Here is a 24014-nt window from a genome sequence, read left to right on the forward strand (position 1 = left end):
TCATACTCTATCTCTGGAAAGTCAGTAGAGGAGGAAGCTACCAGTGTGAAGGCCTGTAAGGTATGCTTGTATCTGCTGAGAAGTGTGGTGGGGTACAGAGAATGGATTCTCAGCAGGCCTTCACTAGATATTCAGGCTACGTTGAGATTCAATTCTAGCAAGACACTGGCTGACTTATTCCAGCACTGTATTGTATAGGGCTATAAAACAATACTCAACACTTTAGCAAGGGGCCCAAAACTTTATAACCAACACAGCAACCTCAAATCTGTATACTGGCAGATTGTTTTCCCCCAGCAATCTAGAGATCCAAATTACTACATGTAATTCAGCTAGATCACTGATGAATCTAGGACACGTGACATGGCATGTTTTAGGTGAAATGCCAACATTCCCCAAAACCCAGTAACTTCTCAAAAGCATGCATGATTTTCAGAATGGGATGTATTTTCACATGGCCTCTGGAGCCTCCAGCATTCACATAAGGGCTGTGCTCTCACGTGGCATCCAAAAAGCACGCGAGAATAAGACATGCTTTCGCATGGTTTGCAGAGGCAGAACAGCATGCTCCAAAGCCACTTCCAAGAAAAGCCTTTTGCGACCAAATGCAGCCTCAGGTAGGCCCCATGGGCCTGTCGAGAGAGAATACCACCTGATCACACTATTCCCCAAGGCTTGTGCACTTTGGAAAACAGCAAGTACTGAAGTTGTGTTCAGAGTGATCCAGTAGGGAGGGAAGCATGGAAAATTTGAGAATGTTTGGCATCACTAAGATGAGTAATAATTGGGGCATGCCAAAATCAAGGTAGGCTTACCTAGGTAGAGTCATACCTGGTGCATTAGCTAAAATTGGGTGAAGTACTTATCCTGTCACAAAGTTCACTTGGTGCTTAAGCAGCATCCTAGATCTCCATGTCACAAAACTCTTCAGGAACAATGCCACTCAGAATACCAGTCATTTATTGGATTGCCACATTGTTTACTAACAAATTGCAATTCCAGTAGTATTTGAGCTTGTTTGACCTTATCCAAACCCTCCAAAAGATTTGGATAAGGTCCAAAGACAAAAGTTCAAGATCTCTAAATATTAGTTTTCCCAATGTTTCATGCAGACGTTTATAAACATAGGTGAGGGCATTGAGTTCTAGTGTTTCCAATTTGAGTATTTGTGGATAAAAGCTGTCCTCCCCGTATCTACTAGTGAACTACATAGAACCACTATAATTCAGTACCCCAACCTTTGCTGGTGGTCCATATTTAATAGTACTGAATTCCAAATGTCCCACCCACCCATCCTCCATTCCACAAGTCCTGATGCTCATTCACAAGACTAACTAGAGTTGTTTCAGTCCCACAACTGGGCCTAACTGGGACCAGTTGAAATATTCTGTTTTCTACAATTGGTTCCCTAAAAAGGGAAAGTTGAAGACTGGTTGAAAGTTATCCATCAGCTGAATCAAAGGAAGACCAAGAAAAGGCACACCACTGCTTCTTTCAAGGAAAACAGCATTTTTTATTCTCTCTGAATCCAACTAATCACCAGCTAGTCATCCAAAGGAACCAGGCAAGTGTAAATCAAGCCGACAGATAGGACTGCTTGAAGTACAAAGAACATTACCCACTAATTTGATTTCTGTATATGAATTGTACATTATTGTGACTGTTGTATGGCTGCAGTTGTTTTTAATAACCAAGAGAAAAAAACAACAACCCAGCACTGGCAAGGCAAGCTGCTGAATTTAAAGAGAACAAATTCCACACTAGCGCTGATTAAGTTACCTAGCTAGGTAATGAAACATCTGTAAGCAAAACAACCAAGCTCAGCACCAAGGACTCTATTATATATATAGAGATCCTCGCACTAGCACCGTGATGGCGAACCTGTGGCACATGTGCCGGAAGTGGCATGCAGAGCCACCTCTCTGGGCACGCCAGCTGTCACCTGTTGCTCTTCCAGGTTCCGGCGCATAGCTGGTCTTTGCGCACAGGGGAGCGCCGGAAACAAAGAGCAGTTCCCTGGTGTGCATGCATGTGCCAGGAAGCTGAGCTTCCATTTTCTGGCACGCACATGCGTGCCGGTCACTTGGTCTTTTGGTTTCTGGCACGCATGCACATGAGAAAAAAAGCTGGCTGGCACACATACACACGCTGGAAACTGGAAGCTCAGCTTCCGGGCACTTACATGTGTGCCAGGGAGCTGTTCTTCCAGTTTACGGCGCTGTCCCACGTAATTACTTTCTTCCAAAGCTACTCCTATAATAGGATTTGTAAAATGTGAGCTATTGTAAAATATAGAAATCACTATTTTAATGCTAACACACAAAACGAAAAATGAAAATGAAGGAGCAAGCATAAACTAATTTTGGAATCATTTAATGACTGAACATTTACATAGTTATCACAAATACTCAATTCAAGCATTGCTCTTATAGGTTTCCTCTTCAGTTTCACAGGAGCAATATATTTGATCAAGTAATGTGGGGCTCTCTAAGTTTCAAGATGGATTCTTCAAGCAAAAGCTGAATGAAGCTGTACTCCAACCTTTAAAAACAAATAGTCCAAATAAAATATATGTCAATTCGCGAAGATTTCCCAACCTGACAATATAATTATGAATAACTTTTAATGTGATTACATCTTCAGTACATTTTGTTCTGATGAACGTATACTTTGATTTAGTAGTTGAAATGGTTTGAGAAATGCTTTGTGTGCATTGCCTAGACCAGGGGTGTCAACTGATGTCCCACGGGCCAGTTGAGTCACACTCAGGCCACACGCATCCCAGCTCCACGAAGGGGAAAAACATTGTGAAACATCACATGACACGATGAGTTTGACACCTGTTGCCTAGACATTTGTTTAGCCCCACGTTACAACTTTCAGAAGCATAAAGTGATTAGAAATAAACATGAAGCTATAATTGGAATATGTACCTTAGGGCTAGTCTCTTCCATGTGGTTAAAGATGATATACCAAAATCTGATATTATCTCCTATCTCGGAGGCCTGAATAAATTTTTCTCAGAGATCTTTCTGCACATTTTTTTAAATTTTTCAGTAGGGTTTTATACTCCTCCTTTTTTTTTTTTTTTTTGCTCCCGAAGATTTCAGCAATTGCAGACAGCCTTTACTCTTATGTAATCTAAAATATTCAATTATGGAGTACTACCCTGTTTCTAAGACCCAAAATTCATCAGACCCGGTTTTCCTCCACTGTTCATTCCTTTCTCAACCTGGTTTGGCTACATTTCCCACCATCCCTATTCAGCATGGCTGTTTTCAGTTTAAAGACATAGGAATTTGGAGTAGCAAATTTCTCCTTAAATGCCATACTTCTCCCTTTAAACATTATTACATGGAAAATCACTCTTAATGAAAAAAAAAATAACTGGCATTTTTTATGCCATAGTATTCTCATTCCTAATTGAATAGTTACTTTGAAATTTTAAAATGGTGTCCTCGTTGTAATCCTGGTCGCTTTAATGATTACTTTTCTTAAGATGATTCCTCTTTCTCAATACAACCCCAAGATCACAGTTGCTTGCTTAATTCTGCATGGTACAAGTGTCCTGAAAAACATTCAACATGTCGTTATTACATTTCAACCATGATAACAGAGGTGGGTTTCAGCAGGTTCTGACCAGTTCTGGAGAACCGGTAGCAGAAATTTTGAGTAGTTCGGAGAACCAGTAGTAAATATTCCAACTGGCCCCACCTCCATCGATTCTCTGCTTCCCAATTCCCAGCTGGTCGGGAGGAAATGGGGATTTTGCAGTAACCTTCCCCTGGAGTGGGGTGGGAATTGAGATTTTACAGTATCCTTCCCCTGCCCTGCCCACCAAGCCCCGCCCACCAAGCCATGCCACCCCCACCAAGCCACAGCCAAAGAACCAGTAGTAAAAAAATTTTGAAACCCACCACTGCATGATAACCTTTATAAATCTGATGGGATTTGTGGGTGTTTGACTGGCTGGGGGTTGGGGGGGGGAGAGAGAATAAATCCATTCCTTTTTATTTGGCTTAGTCCTGATGGTGCTATTGAAGTATTACTTTCTACTGTTAAAACTCAGACATGGACACCAAAATTAATATTAAATAAGACTTTCATCTTCTCCCTCATGATGTTCAACATTTACATGAAACTGCTGAGGAGTTAAGCTAAAACTTTCCAGGGAACATCGTCAGTATACAGAGATTCCTAAATCTACTGCACTATGTTATCTAACATCAAAAAAGTGACTGAATATTCCCAGAGTGATGATTGGTTCAGATGAGGAAGAAGTTAAAATAAAATCTAGGCCAAATGAAGGTGATGTTATTAAATAGGAAACTACATTAAGATGAAGTTTAGCTTCCACCGAAAGAGGTTTCACTGCTCTGAAGAAATATACCGACAGTCTAAGTATGCTCCTACAGTCTCAGTATTCCAGTAAATTTAAAATAATTTAAGAGATTAAAAACTCTTGCCCCAAATACTCCCTTATTTATTTATTAAATTTATATGCCATCCATCTCTCCTACAAGATAACTGGGCTTCCTTCCAGGTGTATATGCAGGATATGGTTAAAAAAGTCAAGATGGAAGCAACAATGGTGCAACTGAAGCTACTCCTTATGGGTCACATGAGTAATGCAATTTAAAAAACGGGGAGCACCATTTGTACCATTGGTGGCCATTTTGACTTTTCTGATGATGCCCCCTGGACACCCCTGTTCCTTTCAAATATGTTTTCCAATGGGACCCCAATATATTATGGATCTTGTTCTGTCATTCAGCTGGTCACCCTTACCAGTGAGGAGTATATAGCAGCTTCTTGCAGAAAAATGATTGCTTCTGGGCATAAACTGAGCATTGAGAAGCTTCCACATACCATTGGTTATTAAGAGTTGTAAAGAGAAAACAAAAGATACCTGAAATATTATAAAGAATCCGTCCTTCCCAGGTGATTTTGCATCTTCAGCCATACTTCAGAATCTTAACAGCTTCCTAGAAAGATATTTAATTACACCTGGTTAAATAAAGTATTTTCATTGTACGTTGTTGACTACACATGTTTTACTGTAATCTTCAGTTGTTTCTCAAAGTTCATCTAAGAATTATCTATTGCAGATGAAATTAATCCTTCTGGGAGGTGGAGTATACAGATTTATGTAAAACTGAAAATCCATTTCTATCCCAAATAAAAATATAATTTTTCTTCTAAATACTAGGACTTCAACAGTGAAAATCAGCTTACCACTTTCCTTATAATTTGGGAATGCTCTGCATACTCTTCAACTCATTCATTTCCCCACCATCACCCTTCCCACGTATACCTGAAAAGCTGACAAGGTTCTCCTCAAACATATTTAGAAAAACTGATATACCTCACATGTTCTGCTCAAAAAATAGGATTGCATCAAAACATTCAAAAATAGGATTATAGGAAAAATAGGATTATGGAAGACAGATAAAAAGTAGTATTTTGTATTGTAATAGTGCTCTTCTTCTATTAATAAATGACTAGGAAAAAAGATAGAGTTAAAACATTCTGTTGAATTTGGCTTAGCATGCTGATCTTGGAAGCTGAGTGGGAGTGATCAGGGCACTGGAATTTCTAAAACAATTGTTGTGTAATGCTGCCAAGAAAGCACTTGGTTGCAGTTGTCAAGAACTGAGCTCAACTCAAGGATCTCTTTTAAAAGCTCTATGTATTCTGTTCAAAGCCATATAGACTGCAGAATTTAATAAACTAATTCTCCATTTCTAGAAGATTTCACTGCAAAGAGAAGTTTGAAAATGTATGGGAAAGAATAGGATCATTGGGTCAGAAAGCAGGACGCTGCCCAGATACAACACTAGCAAAAGCAGAAATCAGTAAAATAACTGAATATATATCTAATTTAAATGCAATCATATATTAAGCACTGAATCCAGCTTTTCTAACCACAGAATCAATGTTTTAAGTAATACATATAGCCCCAGTTCAAGTAATACAAACTTCCTTCACTTCTTTTACAACCACAATTTTTGGATTTTAATTTCCAGTCCAGAGTACAATTAGGAATTTTACTTGCAAATAAGATTCACAATTAAAGCAATGTTATTAGATAAAAAAATTGAATAAACAGATTTTGTAATTTAAAAAGAAAACTAAATTTGTTGTTTTTATGAAACTTAAAATTACTATTTTAGATTGAGTATGGTAAATGTTTAAAATTTTAATTTAACAATATTAATTGGCAAAATTATGAATGAAGATCCATTATTCATTAAACAATTTTTAAGATTTTACCCTGAAACACTGGGTACAGTCTATGATGTCAATATTTTAAAATACCAATTTAAACACAAATAAAGTGATCAAAGTTGTTTAAAGAAAGAGCTCCACTTTAAAAGCAGCAGGAACACTAGATAGAAATCAAATCTGAGGTGTTTAATCTGTGTCAGTATGAAAAGGGGCTCTTTGGCTCCAGCAAATATTAGCCCAAGGTTAAAATAGTAAGGATTCAGTGCAGTTACCATTAGGGTGGTAACTACAAATCTCAGAGTCTGTTCATTCAGAGCAAGACATACGCTACCTCCCCCCACACTGTACTCCAAAATGTCTTAACATTATAGCCATGGGTTGTATGTATGCATGTATTCATGAGTGCATAGTATGTACATATGTAATTGTGTAACTCCCAAATATAACAGAAGGATAAGTTTTCCATTGTGATCTGGTGCTGGGACGAAATCCCACCAATACCATTGAAACTGTCTGAAAAATGCTATAACTTACTTAGATACTATTTATCTAAGTGTTGGGTTTGTCCAGTTGAGGTAAGTATCCAGCAAAATAAGGCAAATACGTCCCTGCTTCACAACCGATAGTCATGTAATCAAATACTGTTCCATCTTTTCAGTTAAAAAATAATGTAGCCCATTGTAATTGTAAGGAATTGGAGGTTGGAAGTAATGTTATTTAATTTTGCTTACAATGGGGTTCCAACAATCCTACCTAATAAGATACATGGTAAACTCAATTAAAAGAGGAAAACCAAGACAATAATCAATCTACAGTTAACAAAGTTTCTTCAATGAACTCTGTATGTTGCTTAATTGCTAATCCAGATACAATATTAAATTAAGGCAAGTGCATTTTTTAATAAATTCTGCTATTTTATATATTCAATTTTTAAACTGCATTTATAATTTACCGTTTGTTCTTACTGAAATGTTGTAAATACCGCTGATGATTTGATACTGCATTATGGTTAGAGAACCCAGCTGAGAAATGCTTAGTTCACATCTTTCTTGAATCATAAATGATAAACTGAGACCAACTATAACAATCCCAGCTCCCTACATGTGATATGCTAATAATACGTAAGTTTCATAATGTAATCAACAGAAAGCATATTCAGTGTATTATCATATTCGACTTTTAAAAAAAGTTTGCAATATCACTCCGTTTGACAGTGATCTCCAATATTCTAAATATATAGTCTCTTCCTTCCTCATTTCAGGATTCATATTTGGAAAGCTATCTGGCATCCTTTCTCATTCTTATATCAATCCATTAAAATTGTTACCTTTTACTTGTAGCATTTCAAGCAACTGTATCCCCATTATGTCCTTTCCCGTCCACATTTTTCAACTTTATTTAAGGAGGATGGCGTATTTGACTTAAGTCAAAAGACTTGCTGAAAGAGAGATATAGTCTGTTGCACGGTATTCCCTTTTGGACCAAATCATTTGTTTTATGAAGAAAGGGAACAAAATTGATTGGATACAATTATTTGTCATATTTCCACAAATTTCGAGTACATGTAGATGACAATTTCTTTAATTTTATTGCAGCAGGTATTTTCACTTTCTGTCAATAGTACTCTGCAAAATATTCAAATTCTTTCCTTTTTAAAAAAGAGTAAACAAGTATGCATAATATTATCTATTTATTAAAGATATTTCCATTCCAGTTCTACATATATCCCCATCGCAGTGCTCCCCTTTCAGGATTAGCAACAAGATACAGAGATGCAAAATAAGCACAAAAAATTTAAATGAGACGGAAGAGGAAATGAAACATATCTAAAACTAGTTTCCACCAATATCACTGATTTTTTGCAAACCAATATAGTGTACTTCCACATGTCCGTACACTAGTTCTTATACTACTTACTCTTACTTTTCCCCCAAGGTTTCTATATTCTATTTTAGATTTCCCACAATTTTTTCTCCTCTATTGAACCCTTTCATGCTTCCTTCAAATATTTGTTTTCCAATTCAGTCCTCATTCAAATCTCTTTATATGCCCAAACCATTTAGCATATTTCTCATATAATGGTTCATTTTTATATTCTGTAAATACATACATACCAGTTCCACACATGGTCATTCATTCTTGGGTCTTCAATGGTCTAATTACCTACTTTGTATTTCTTTTCTTGTCCCTACCCATCCATTCATATCCCCTAGCAGAACAATTTTTCTCTTGGATTGATTTCAGCACAGAGCAAGCACGTTTTTCCAACATTAATATGTATCTATCATTAGTTCATGGATTCCTATTTGCATATATGATTTACATTGTGGTGAACATGTGTGTGTGTTTGTGTGTGTTCACCACAATATAAATCATATACATTCTTACTTTCTGACCTCCGGTTCAGCCTTTTCATTCATATTTAAACTGCATTTTACTCTTTATAAGTTTTATACCTTCTCTTTTCTTTCCACTGCATAGATTTAAACACATTGCTTTTTTCATTCATTTCCATGTTTATGATTGTAGAACATCCCAAAGCAATTTACAGTAAACATAACAACTTTCAAAATAAAAAAAAAAAAGATAAAAACAAAGTAAAACAGAATATCTCTGTATTGGTACATCTTGATACCTCGTCATTTCATAATGCAGGCATCCGTCTAGAGAAAGTCTAGTTGTGTATTGTTGCCAGAAAGCAACAGGCAAGCTAAGGAAGCAAGCAAGAAAACACTACGCTATCTAGAAAGAAGCGTAGTGACTCCAGATATGAATAGTCAATCATGAGGAACAGTTAAGGCAAACCTATAGATTAGGGAACAGAAAAGTTAACTGTATGCCTAAATGGGAGATGCTTTCATGTGGATTCCTTCACTGAGCAAGGGATGGCATAAATGGCCCTTTATAATCTTTAAGCTTCTGTGAAATGAGAAGTATGCTCAGTTAAGTCTAATATGCATTTAATATACAGAGTTGGCAAGAACATCCAAAATTCTCTTATTTTATTTCCACTGCTTATTCCTTTATTGTGTACTAGTTATACAACTATCTAATGCTGTGGCTTTATCTGTGGCCCTCTAATCCTCTATTTTGACAAAATACTTAAGAGTGCTTATCACAGCAGTTATGACCTGGTCACCAATGTACCAAAAAGAAAACTCATGGGATTTTTCTTGCCATTTTATTTCTACCAATTCAGTTTCATTTCATTTCTGTTTTACAAAGAAAGCAGTGAACTGCAGCCATTCATACGAAATAGGCATTCTTGGAAGGGGGGGGGATCTGGAAAATGGGGATATACCAAATTTTAATAATTTTCCTCAAAATTAAGTTTAAAAAAAGTAAATCTGGAAAATGGGTATATACAGGTAGTCTTCGTCTTACAATCATTCGTTTAATGATTGTTCAAAGTTACAATGACACTGAAAACGGTGACTTATGACCAATCTTCACACTTACGTCCACTGCAACATCCCCATGGTCATGGGTTTAAACCCGGGTGTTTGCCAATTGACATGTATTTATGACAACTGCACTGTCCCAGGATCATGTGATCATCATTTGCAACTTTCCCAGCCAGTTTCCGAAAAGCAGCCAATGGATGAAGTCAGATTCGCTTAATGACTGCAGGATACACTTATCAACTGCAGTTATTTGTTAAACTATGACAAAAAATGTCATAAAAGGGGGCAAAACTCACTTAACTGTCTTGTTACCTGTAGCACTTTCTTATAATTTTCTTCAAAACTAAGATAAAGTTTAAATATTAAAAATAAGAGAGGGGGAGTGTTTGCAAGGAGGTGTTTGCAAACCAGTGGTATTAAGTTTTACCTTAAGAAACATTGCTGAAATATTCTGAAAAAAATATGCTGTAATGTAAGAGACTTAAATCTCTGAATCCCTAAACAAACTTATTATTCCCTAAATAACATATAACACCTCTCCTGCGCGAGCTGCACTGGCTTCCTGTGGTCTTCCGGGTGCGCTTCAAGGTGTTGGTGACCACCTTTAAAGCGCTCCATGGCTTAGGGCCGGGGTATTTGCGAGACCGCCTTCTGCCGCCGATAGCCTCCCACCGACCGGTTCGCTCACACAGAGAGGGCCTCCTCAGGGTGCCGTCGGCCAGGCAGTGCCGGCTGGCGACCCCCAGGGGGAGAGCCTTCTCTGTGGCAGCACCTGCCCTCTGGAATGACCTGCCTCCTGAGATACGCACGATATCAGACCTCCGGACTTTTCGTTGGGCCCTGAAGACACATTTGTTCCATCTAGCTGGGCTGGCTTGATCCCATCCTCTTAGTTTTTTAATCGAAATTTGGTTTTAATTGGGTTATTTTAAATTCGGGCCAAAATTATTTAATTGTTTTTTTAAATGTTTTTAAATTTTATATACTATGTTTTATCCTGGCTGTACACCGCCCTGAGTCCCGCGGGAGAAGGGCGGTATAGAAATATAATAAAATAAATAAATAAATAAATAAATAAATAAACAGATTACCCTATTTTAAAATTTCAGAAAAGATTTTTCCTGTACCAATATATTCAATATCGTCAGTTTCAAATCTCACCTGATTATTTTAAAATGTACATAAAATTATCTAATACTGTATAACAGCACAGCAAAAAAAATTTCTACTGTTGTGGACTCTAAAACAGAAGACAGAAATACTTTATAAACTGGAAATATACATACATAATTTTTCACATGGAAAGGAACACTTGTACACTTTAATTAAGTGAAGAAAAAAATTGTATGAGGCTCAAAGAAAAATGACCTTAAGTTTATTGCATGTGCTTTTTAAAACTAAATTATCAATAATGAGCAAAAGCAATCATTCAAATTTGCATAATGTGTAATCAACTTACAACAGATGTTCAAGTGCCAAATACAGAAGCAGCTTTTGGAATGCTTAACCAAAAGCTAGAAAAGCAAGTATGGTCCATGAGTCAGTATTATCTCCCTCCTCTTGCTTTATAATACAGTAACTGCAGATAATTTCAACTCATGGTAACAGAATATATGCTGGGCCAGTATTTTGCAACTAGAAGTTGGCTTTTATTTTGGAAATTATCCTAATTAATTGAGTCGAAGGAAACACATGAATTCATCTCAACATAAGTTGTATTCTATAAGTAAAGAAGAACATAGTGCAATTTCAAATATTAAAAACATCAGTAAAAATATATGAGTAGTCAGTCAAAACTGTGTTTCAGAAATAACATAGGCCATGAAATAACATTTTACAAAACAGCATTTCAGAAATAACATTTTACAACATGAAAAAAATAATTGTGCTTTAGTTGGTAAATATATTTATATTTATATATGTGTGCCCTTTACACTAAAAATCCCTTGTTCCACAAAATAGCAACTGCAAAGTATAAATTAGGCAAGGAAAAACATCTGATACAATGTTATATCTTCTAGTGAATTATAAATTACTTGAGATATCTGTATTAGGAATGCCATTATAGCAAGTACTGTATGCAGTGTCTCAGAAAGGCTGTATTTACAGATAACAGAATCAATTTAGTCACTGTTGGACTAAATAAAGAAATGCTCTTTTACCCTCAAGAACATTTCTATTTCAATAGTTTAATTGTTTTCTGTGATTTCTTTGAATTAGGTACCATGTACATAGTTTGGGCAGTCTATCAATATTATTTATAATTAAATGTTAATGTAAATACATTTGTAAATTAGAAAATAATTTATTATTTTCAAAGTGTATATATAATTAAAAATAACATTGTTTTCAGATTCTCACCTGTCTACATATCATAAAGATGTATAAAAAAATTAAAGAAACATTTTGCCAAATGCTTTGCTTAAAAAGTGGATCAACACAAAAGCAGAGATCTGAAGAACCTATCTACAACTTAATAAAGCAAGTATATCCAGCAACAAAAATATGACTTAAGAAACGTGAATTATATGGTTAATCCTAGAAAAACAAGAATATTTGTGAGTCCAACCTACATGTTCAGAAAGTACAGGTAGTCCTCAACTTACAACCACTACTGAACCCAACATTTCTGTTGCTAGGTGAGACAGTTGTTTAGTGAGTTTTGCCCCATTTTACAATCTTTCTTTCCACAGATTGTTAAGTGACTCACTGCAGTTGTTAAATTGAAAACACGGTTAAATGAATCCGGTTTCCCGTTGACTTTGCTTGTCAAAAGGTCGCAAAAGGTGATCACATGACTCTCGTCATTAATATGAGTCAGTTGCCAAGCATCTGAATTTTGATCCCGTGACCATGAGGCTACTGCAACAGTCGTGTGAAAAAAGGTCATAAGTCACTATTTTCAGTGCTGTTGTGACTTCGAACAGCCACTAAATGAACTGTTGTAACTTGAGGACTACCTGTGAAGACATTTAGGACCCTTTCTGGATACTTCCAAAAATGCCTCATGGGAAATAAAATTCTGCTCCTAAACATTTCACTAATTCGATCTCCTACCAGAACCGCCTGCCCACCATTTTGCTCACTGTTACTTAATGACATTCCAAATGAGCTTCTTTGGGAAATGAAAACCGCAGAAGACAGCATTACACAAACAGTAATCTACCAATTCTTGTCTCAATTCAATAAGAAATTTTCTGATATATCACGTTTATAGTTATTGTATTTTTAAATGAAATAAAAGTGCTATTTATTCACAATACGTATTATGTACCATATGTATTTTTCATGTTAAAATTCATAAAAAACCATGAAATGTATTTTTCCCTGAATGTTGATAAATTGCATGTTGAAAGTAAACTGTGAACTTTGGAAGAAACTCCCTCAAATGGTGCCACTGTAATCACTTATCAGTAAAACACCTGATTTAGAAATTTAGAAAATTAATTTAAACAAACACATGATTTTTGCATTTCAATGAACATTTGAAAGACCTGGGTATATTCTGACATGAGCTCACACCTTCAGTATATTTTACTTACAATTCTTGATATTATTCTATTTTATTTATAATATTTTATAATTCTACTTATAGAACTATAACAAAGGATAGAATCAAATGACACACAGAGTTAAGGGAACTTAATATTCATACTCCCCTAAATATATAATATATATAATATAGGTGCAGTACAGTTTTCCAACTGAGATGAAAATTAATTAAAAAATGAACCCTATTGTAACAGTGCAAAGGAATCATGTCTCAGTCTTACAAAAACAGATAGGTGAATCCAACAATACTTAATGACTTATAAACAGGATAATTGTAGGGATACGAATTATCTGACAAGGAAACAAAATGCAAACTTAAAATCTTCCTATCAACATTTAAACAATTTTCCAAGCAGTAGAAATATTGGAAGTCTTTTTATGTCCATGGAATCTTACCTTTCATTTCAGCAGAAACTGGGATAAGCCTAATTCCACTTCCAAAACAGAGACAGCAGGTTTAAAAGTCTTTCTGGAGCTTTAACTTCTTAAGCCACGCCATACATGTGCAAGAATGTCAGGGGAAGGAGAGGCTGTTTGCCATTGCAGAAAGTTATGGATTAGTTTTTTTCATACTGTACTCCTATACTCTATAGTCCTCTGTTAAAAGAATATCTAATAAGAATAAATTTATGGTTTAATTCATAAGTATTTGAACATAGGATAATAGTATAAAAATATTATATTTTGAGCTTTTCACTTAATATGCAAAGAAAGGAATGTCAGAGAGCATGTAAAGATTTGAGACACCAGTTTGAATACAAATGATACATTAAAATATCTAATAAGCTAGTATGACAGAGAAATATAAGTTATTGCACTAAGCTGTATCCCCTGTGAAGCATTCTTGGCTAAACATTGAACAACCTTTGCACTGGATATGGTAAACTATTATTTTGGCTAAAATAGCAAATATAATAGATTTCCTTAAACTCTATAATGCAGAGTAAAATGTTTTTTTCATATTTTATCATCTCCAGAACTATGCATGCTTAAATATGCATAATACTTATTATTTCCTTACGAGATATCACTTGAATTGTCAACTATGTTCACAATATGAATACATTTAATAGCTTCCTGGTCAATATAGTTGATTCTGTTTTTTAAATATATCAAAATGCTGAAACTCTTTTAGTCATCTAATGCTCTAAGATGCAGTTTTCAGCCTTTCAAAGTCTGTGCATAGTGTTAAATGAAACTTCAGAACTCGATTTTGCAATACCATGGTCTGCAATATATCAGCCTCATTTAAAACCCCTTAATACATTTCGCTAAACAACAACATATAAAACAGGGTACTGTGTCATATCATTTATAAGCCAACATTTAATGACTTTTGTTGGAAAAATATAAGCCATAGCTTTAGCTACAGTATAATATTAAATAATAACTCCTTTAGCTAGTACTCCTGTCCTTCAACTCATTGTTATTTCTAGATGGTCCTAGATAACTTGTTCGTATCATAGTATTTCAATTGACTTAAGGACAGGAATTTGGCTTGGCCATTTAAAAATGTGAAACTTAACTCTACTTTAGCCATTCTACCATAGATTTGTGTGGTCTGACAATCTCTTGTAGAATCTGTTGTACAATCCAAACTCCATATTCCTTTTTATTATAAGGTGGCTTCTGAGGTTGAAAAACACCCTGATATTTACACCACCATGCTTTTCAGTAAACATAATGTTCTGTTGTTGGAACAGTCTTGTCCCCAAATACAGCATCTCTCATTCAAGGCAATTTTTTTCATTTTATTCTCATCTGCTCAAGGAATACATTCCAATAGCTTGCTGAATCATGCAGATAGATTTTGATAAATGTGAGGTGCATGACAATGTGCTTCCTGTCTAGCAATGTTTTCATCAACATCCTCCCATACACTTCACTCTCATTCAGTCATTACCTTGTGTTGAACTTCTGACCAATGACAAGTGGCCAGTAAATATTTGCCATTACCAAGTGATATTTGATGGGTAACCACTCTTGGGAACTAAAACAGTAATTGGACATACCCTCCAATTACACACTATCAGGTTGATGATGGATTGGTGGGAGGCCAAAGCCTTTGATGATGGTTCTGTTAGTACTTTATGAAAAACCCCTTCTCTTGAGATGAGCAGAGATCCCCTTCGATCATAACATGATTTAGTTTCACAATACTGTATCGCGAACAGCATCAGACCACCGATGTGGTTAGTTTTTATGGGGACGGGCCCTCAATATCAGCCCTGACTCGTTAGTCCCTTGGAAGTATCTTAAAATTTCATAAATTTTCCAAAAAAGAAATGAATACTGACTCAATTCATTTAACTAAGGCTTGTGTAGTATATTTTTCAGGAGTTTGATCAGAATCTCTTTACCTTTTAACGGGAATCAGATGAAGCTCAGATCACGCTGAATATCACAGTACTTCAGGAATACAGATCACTCTAAATTTCTCTCACCAACTGTAACTTAAACAGACATCCTCCTGCTTCATCAGATGCTGACATCTCACAACTTTTTATTCAGATCATAAACAGCCATAACTTCATAATATTGTAAAATTTAAAACAAAAATGACTGAATAAACTGAAATAAGACTTTATGTAACTTGAGATCTATTTCAGTACCTCAAAAAAACTGTAGGCCATATTCTTTATATTCAGCATAGTATAAATAGAACAGCACAGCCCCTATGAGTTTACAGAAACAGTATCTCCAATGTAACTTATGAAAATTTCTAGGTTTTTCAGAAAGCTACCTTATGCAGAATCAAAGAACTGGCCACCTAACTTAATTATACCATCTGCTTTGCAACAGCTCTCCTGAATTTCCACAGGGACTCATTCCTGCTTCTAGATAGTGATGCTGAAAGTTAACCTTATTATCTTTTACATGGAAAACATAAATCCAATTTGGTGTAGTGGCTAAGATGCTGGCCTAGAAACCAGAAGACTGTGAGTTTTAGTCCTGCCTTAGGCATGAAAGCTGGCTAGGTGATTTTTGACTCTCTCTCAGCCCGACCCGTCTCACAGGGTTGTTGTTATGGGGAAGAGAGGAGATGGAAAGAATATTATGTTTCCCACCTTGAGTTACTTATACTGTAAAAAAGATGGGATAAAAATCTAATAAAGAAACAAGTAAATTAGCCCTTAAGCTTTGCTTTTCTGAATCACCAATTTAGCTGAAACTACTTTTTCACCTACCTAAATTTCAAAATTTAGGAAATTGCTCAACAAGTTTTTAAAACTTAGTTTACATGTTTCTGCATAATAAAGGTTAAAAAAACTAGTTTAAAATACATTCTATAAGATTTATCACAGTGCTGACTATCTCTAGAAACTCATCAGGATCTGCTGGAGAGCTAACTGGAACAATGCAGATCAATATATGCAACTAATCCTCACTTACCAACCACTTGATGAGCAAAAAAAAAAGACTTATGGCTAGTACTCAAGTTGCAGCCATCACAGGGTCCTTGTAGTCACACAATTATGATTCATGTGTTTGGCAACTGGCACACATTTATAAGGATTTGCAGTGTCCCAAAGTCACCTGATCACCATTTGTCACCTTCACAGCTGGGTTCTAAGCAGAAGTCACAATTTTCAGCCACATGATACTGTACTCAGCAACCCACAGCGATTCACTTAACAAATGCAGTCAGAACTGATAGTCAGTCATGGTCATGTAACTTCTCATTTTACAACTGCATGCTTAGTGACAAGAGTTGCTGATCTCAACTGTAATTGGTAAGTGAGGGCTATCTGCAATAGTACTTAGACTTATATACCGCTTCGTAGTGCTTTGCAGCACTCTGAGTGGTTTACAAATGTCAACGTATTGTCCCCAATAATCTGGGTCCTCATTTTACCGACCTCAGGATGGAAGACTGAGTCAACCTTGAGCCGATCAGGACTGAGCTCCAGGCTGTGGGCAGAGCTGAGCCTGCAGTACCGCATTCTAACCACTGCACCTCCACAAAGCAATCCCTGCTGCTTCCATATTTTTATACTTATAGTTTATAGGATAATGTACAGTAAATAAAACAAATTCTAGTTACATTTTGTAACAGATGTATATAGGAAGTTTATTCAAAGATCACGTTTTAAGTGATCACAGAATATCCTCAAGTCTTACAACTCACAACAGAATAGTTAGGAAGTATTTTTTTTAAAAAAATTTGATTTATATGCCGCCCTTCTCTGGAGACTCAGGGCTGCTTACAATGCGTTAAGCAATACCCTTCATACTTTTGTATATTTTATACAAAGTCAGCTTATTGCTCCCACAAACTGCGTCCTCAATTTACCTACCTTAGAAAGGATAGAAGGCTGAGTCAACCTTGAGCCTGGCAAGATTTGAAATTACTTTAATTGCAGACAGCTGGTGTTAAATTACAGTGCTTAATCTGCAGAGCTATTCAGACTCTATTTAACGTGAAAATCTTTTTTGTTGCAGTATCAAAAATAATTGTCAAATATAGTGAAATCTAACGGCGAAGATATTCTAGACAAAATTATTATACAGTAAGTAAAATTACATATATACTTTCCAAAACCTAAATTTAAATATTCAAAAATAAGTTTCCATTACCCATTTTAACCACAGTTCCTTGTTACAAGTTTAACTATAGCTAGTTTAAAAGATATCCATCTCTTCCTGTGCACAAATAGAAATGGAAAACAATTTTTGCTTTTAACATCTTGAGACCACCAGTTTTATAAACTGTCCACCCTCTCTGAAAAAAACGCAGATAAGTTAAAACATCTTCACCCAAGATGAAAACAAGATTCTAGAATTTGTTTTGATGGCAAAAAGTGTATTCAAACCAATTCAAATCTTTAGTCAGTTTACTTAGCAGTTAAAGATTTCCTATGCATTTCCTTTTCTCAAACCACCTCACTTCCTATGAATTTCTTCACATGAGAAATAATTTGATGTTAAAGATATATAATTTATTTTATCCAGTTCATAGTTTTTCCTTTTTTCCGTTTTTCTTTTTCCTATGACTAGTATGAAAATTACTACACAAAATGTCATTCTATGGTTTTTTTCTTCTTGTAGAATTGGATTCATAAAATCGTTGTTCCCTAGGAATTTTTACTGTACGTTGTCCATCCTGAAGAGGAGCAGAATAATAATATTTCAGCAAAAGTATTTTAAATTCCTGTTCAAACACATGAGAAAATAGTAGAAATTCTGACACTGGGGATAATGGTAATAATGCCATCATGATCAGGTTTATTTTATTAGCCAACATTGAAAAAAGTTCATTTTCAAACCAACGTAAAGCTTATATTCAAGAGTTTGATTAAGAATAATCTATTTCTTTTAGTCTTGCCTTAGTCATGAAAGCCGGCTGGGTGACTTTGGACCAGTCACTCTTTCAGCTCACAATGTCAGACTTGGGTGACAAAACCAGTCAGTCAATTCCTGTTGCAATCAATAGATGAATACTCACTTGATGGAGGGGGGAAGAACAGACCCTGTACTTGGGGGAAAACACTAGGAAGAAAAAACTATATTTATTGATTAGAGATGTCATATCTCTAGAAATCAAGCGCCAAACTACAGGTAGTCCTCAACGTACAACCACAGTTAAGCCCAACATTTGTTGCTAAGCAAGACAGTTGTTAAATGGGTTTGGCCCATTTTACAACTTTTCTTGCCACAGTTGTTAAGTGAATCACTGCAGTTGTTAATAACATAGTAATAAAGTGAATCTGGCTTCTCCACTGACTTTGCTTGTCAGAAGGTCACAAAGTGATCATATGACCCCTAGAACACCGCAACCATCATAAATACGAGTCAGTTGCCAAGTGTTTGAATTTTGATCACATGACTGAGAAGATGCTGCAAAGATCATAAGTATAAAAAACGATGAATCACTTTTTTCAGGGCCATTATAAATTTGAATGTTCACTAAATGATCTGCTGCAAGTCGAGGACTACCTGTAGTCCAATGTAATTTTTATTTGTTGTGACTCCGACCCCCGAGCCCGTCTTATCGGAGGGAGAAGACTCTGAAAGTGAAGGAAAGGAGTTGGCAAGGCCTCCCTCTCCAGGACCCTCCTCTCTGGCAATGCCTCAGGTGTCTCCCGAAGGAGAAGAGATAGGCCAGGAGCCAGGCATTTCCGAACAGCCGCAGTTAGACAGCTACGGAGATAAGTCTTGGCTGGATCCCAGCCAGCGTCGGAAAGACAAGCACACGCAGCAGAGAAGGCGGCGTGCCAGAGATTAAGCTGAGTCACTGGACCACACCCCACAGGGGATAAAAGGGGGTGTGGGGGCCATTCAGGCTTTGTGACGGACAAAACTGATCAGCTAGCAAGTCATACTGTGTCTCTGGAACTTCGTTATTTGCCTTCCTTGAATTTATTATGGACTGGACTTGACAATTCTTTGGCTTTGTGAATTTATTTTGGTTTATCTGACGGAGGAGGAACACCTCCCTCTGTGAGTAAAGTTTTTGGCAAGCAGCTACTGGGTTGCTGCCAATTCTGTAATCGAAGGAAATTGTTGTCTGCAAGTTTATTTTAACTCCTGGTGACTGTTTGTGTGCGTGTGTGAGACGGGGACAGAACAGCACCAATATTTTAAACTTCAGATAGTAGAAAAATACTCTTCACAGCTTTTTTAAAATATCGATTCATACAGTACTCTATGAAACTGTTGCAATTACATTGATAAAATGAATTATCCAAGCCAAAAAATAAGACTCAAGTCAAGAGATATTCAAATATTAATATGGTTTTAAATGTTCCAACTTTTTATTGCATTATCCTGCGTCCATCTATGTTTGGGATATTTTTGGACATGCTTTCCCTAAAGCATTTATTAATAAACTCAAGTTTTTGTTTTTATCTTACGTTTTATGAATTTTTCTAATAGGTGGTTATGGATGTTTTGAACCAACATATGCATTTTCATACCATATAGATATGCATATGCTCATTTTTCTCTATTATATATATTTAATCTGTACTGTTGCCAGAATCACACTGAAAAATATGAACACTGAAGATTGTGTTTTCATTTTCTTATTCGTCTATGTATATAAACCATTTTGTTTTTTGTTTTATTTTGATCCCAACTATGTAAACCAGTAATTAAATCAATCATTATACAAGTATCAGAAATCATATTATGAATGCCTAGTCAAATCCTGATATTTAAACAATTTAATTGCTGATTGGATTTATGAGAATTTTAATCTAACATATGAGGACAATGCCAAGCTCAGAAAGATCAGTTTATTATATAAGAACAGAACTAGATGAATACTGGTTTTATAAACTGTTGTAAAACCGTTCTCTGCGTCTCATTGGCTATCTTCCAAGCCACTCTCCTCATCCCATCTCCGTCAAATCACAGGAATGTCCCCCCTCCTCCCATCTCCAAGGAAACAGAATCTTCAAAGGAATTAAGTAGGCAAAAGTTCAAGCTTCTCCTCTCCTTTCATGTCAGCGCTGTAACGCTGACATGTAAATTTACTCCATGATAAATACATCTAAAAAATAAGTTTAACAAATACTGACAATTTGCTTGACTGAGAAGTAAAGTAAATGAAAAGTAAATCATGTTTCATTCAATAGAACCCATTTCAAAAGCAAACGTGATTGTGTGATATAGCATAATGATGGCAGCAGAAAGAAGGAACTTTCACTGAAGCTAAAGCACAACAGTCAAAGATCATGATGTGAATGTGTCCATTCCATTAGAGTATAGCCTAAATTTATTCCTGGAATTTAAAAATGTATATTACTTTGCATTATCCATTTCTTCTAAATAATGGTCAAAGAAATAAAAGTACAACAGAATTGGAAGGGACCTTGGAGGTCTTCTAATCCCCCTGCTCAAGCAAGAAACTCTATAGCATTTCAGACAAATGTTTGTCCACTCTCTTCTTAAAAACCTCCAGTGTTGGGAGCACCCACAACTTCCACTAATTAATTGGAATTGTCAAAAAAAATCTCCTTAGTTCTAGGTTGCTTCTCTCCTTGATTAGTTTCCATCCATTACCTCTTGTCCTGCTTTTAGGTGCTTTGGTTGATCCCCTCTTCCTTGTAGCAACCCCATAGATATTGAAATACTGCTAGCATGTCACCCCTAGTGCTTCTTTTCTTTAGACTGGACTTACCCAACCACATTTTGGCCTCCAGTCCCCTAATCATCTTTGTTGTTTTTCTCTGAACTCTTTCTAAATGAGTCTCGACATCTTTTTTATATACTCGCGACCAAAACTGGATGCAATATTCCAAGTGTGGTTTTACCAAAGCATTATAAAGTGATACTAAGACTTCACGAGAAAATAAACCTGGAATTGGCTAAAAAAAGTCAATTACTTGTTTCATTTTTTTGTTTAACAAACCATTCCCCAAAGAAATCTTGGTTTATTGTTATATGAAAACATACCGATAATCCAGTTAAAATCTAAAATGAATATGCATAACTGAGACTTAAACAGAAGTTACTTTCTGTTGACAGTGTTTATTTTAAAAATGTTTTTGCTAATCAATTCCAAATATCAATATTAAAATTAGTACCCAAGGTAACAGACAGGGTAACAGATGTTTTAGAAATCTGGAATTTTAAAAAGTTGAGAAAGAAAATGGTCTATAGTTAATTAACACATTCAGAAGAGTTAATAGTATATCAATGTATTTAAACAAACTTTTCATTTAAAAAAGTATTTGCACATCACAAAATTAATGTGCAAATCTAGTTATAATTTAAATACATTTCATTTTAAAGATAATAGATGCATGGAAACAATTGTAAAAAGTGGTGGTTCTCAAAAGTATTAATACTACAAACCCTTAAAGCAACTAAATCTTTTCCTAGGATTAGATAAATTCCATGCATTCTTGGAAAATACGTTTCCTTTAAAGGTGCTGTGTGCAGAATTCAATAAAACTAGCAGAAATCATCCATTAAATTAAACAGCAGTTTCATTTATATTTTCAATAATCTAAGCTCTTGTACATAACCCATTCTGTCATTAGGATTTTTACTAGCTTAAGTTCCAGTTCCGCAGTAATATCATATTACCCCTATTCATGGTGCAAATGTTAAAATGTTCAAGGAAGATTAAAAAAAAACAATCCTTGCAAACATGCAAGTGGAGAAGCTGTCAGGAAGTTGTAAATGGTAACCAAGTAGTGTCATGTTTAACGCTTAACAAGAACAACTGGAGCGCTGGAGCTATCATATGAAGCAGCTTGGTCAAGTGACATCACATCATTAACCAAGGACTACCTTCATGTTTCAACCCTCCGATTCGGTCAAAATGTAATAAACTTATTATTTATTTTGATTCTGTGACTTAAATATAGTTGAGTGCATGATCTCTTTATTATTTAAGAGTGACATAAGGGAAGTACTGAAAATTAGAGCCATATACATATATTTTAAAAGATATATTAATACTATAATTCTTAAAATGTAAATCTGGGAAGTTTAAATCTTTTAAATAAATAGCACCAGTATAAATTCTAAGAATTGATAATCCAGCTGTAGTTTCTGCAGAGTCGATAGAACAAGAAAAACTGAAGTATTCAGTATCAATATAAAGATACTCATTCACCTTTTCATAATAAAAATATGACCGTGTGGGTCTCCTTTACAAAATCAAGGATACAAATACTGCAATTACATATTTGCATTAATATCCGATGCAAATACATAAGCTGTAGTATTTGTGTAATGACATCATAACACCTATAATCATTTGCTCCACACCCATCTTTATATCCTAGGCAAATCTTTTAGCTTCATATAAATATGGGATCAGAGAAAGCTCCCATCTTGTTTCTTTACAATAATCTTATCAAATTTGCACTGGCAATAAATATGTTTAACCATATACTTTAGTCCACTCATATAACATGAAATAGGAGTAGCACTTAAGACTTATATACCACTTCATAGTGCTTTACAGCACTCTCTAGGTCAGGGGTGTCTCGATATAACTCAATTTCATTGAGGGCCACATCAGGGTTATGTTTGACCTTGGGGGGCCAGAGTGGGCATGGCCAAGGTGGACATGGCCAGCTGTCACTTGTGTCGAGGGTGCCGGCAGTAGCCTGAGCGTTCTGCCAGAGAAAACAGGCTCCCAAGCTCCGTTTTCAGCTGTGATGGCCTCCTGCAACCCTCTGCCAGAGAAAATGGAGCTCAGGCGGCCCTCCTGAGCTGTTTTCATTGGCAGAGGCACCATGGCCCAGTCCTTCACTTGTTTCCAAGGCAGCCCTGCGGGCCAGATCTAAGCACACTAACCCTAACCTTGAGTTTAACACCCTGCTCTAGGTGGTTTATAGAATCAGCATATTGCCCCCAACAATCTGGGTGCTCATTTTACTGACCCCAGAAGGATGGAAGGGTGAGTCAATCTTGAGCCGGTCAGAATCAAACTCCTGGCAGTGAGCAGTGAATTAGTCTGCAATACTGCATTCTAACCAGTGAGTCATCACGGCTCCATGCTATGCTTATGCAGTAACAGCTGTTTCCTGTGTATCTCTAATATACTTGATTTGCCTATACAGTGGTCAAAATAAAACAAAATAAATATCCAATACAAAATGCTTTCATGATACTATAATTATACTAGTATATATTAAAATCTTGGTTTTTTTATACATTTAACATGCATTATATAACAAGTTCTGGGATAGTTTTCTATTTATATTTTTATTTCCAGATAGCATAGGCGATTTAAAAGGGGAACTTTTCATCTAGGAAGAATATAAAAAAATTACATATTTAAATGAAGTGCTAAACTGAAAATATTTTGCCTACCAAAATTATTAAGTGCTAGTAGTTGCTAATGTTTCCAGAATTTGATAAACA

The 24014-nt window shown here is 35.7% G+C and overlaps 1 protein-coding gene across 1 annotated transcript in view; it reads right to left on the reverse strand.

Moving 5' to 3' along the window:
- Nucleotides 1–2357: 2357 nt before the first annotated feature.
- PSPC1 (paraspeckle component 1) overlaps nucleotides 2358–24014 on the reverse strand; it is a 54817-nt gene continuing 33160 nt past the window's right edge. The window contains exons 9-11 of the transcript XR_015734385.1: nucleotides 4910–4985; nucleotides 3436–3568; nucleotides 2358–2541 (exon numbers count right to left, since the gene is read on the reverse strand). The gene's annotated coding sequence lies outside the window, so the exon portion shown is untranslated. The remainder of the gene's footprint in view (nucleotides 2542–3435; nucleotides 3569–4909; nucleotides 4986–24014) is intronic.

Source organism: Pantherophis guttatus, chromosome 5 (assembly GCF_059756535.1).
Source record: "Pantherophis guttatus breed Tessera chromosome 5, ASM5975653v1, whole genome shotgun sequence".
NCBI lineage: Eukaryota > Metazoa > Chordata > Lepidosauria > Squamata > Colubridae > Pantherophis > Pantherophis guttatus.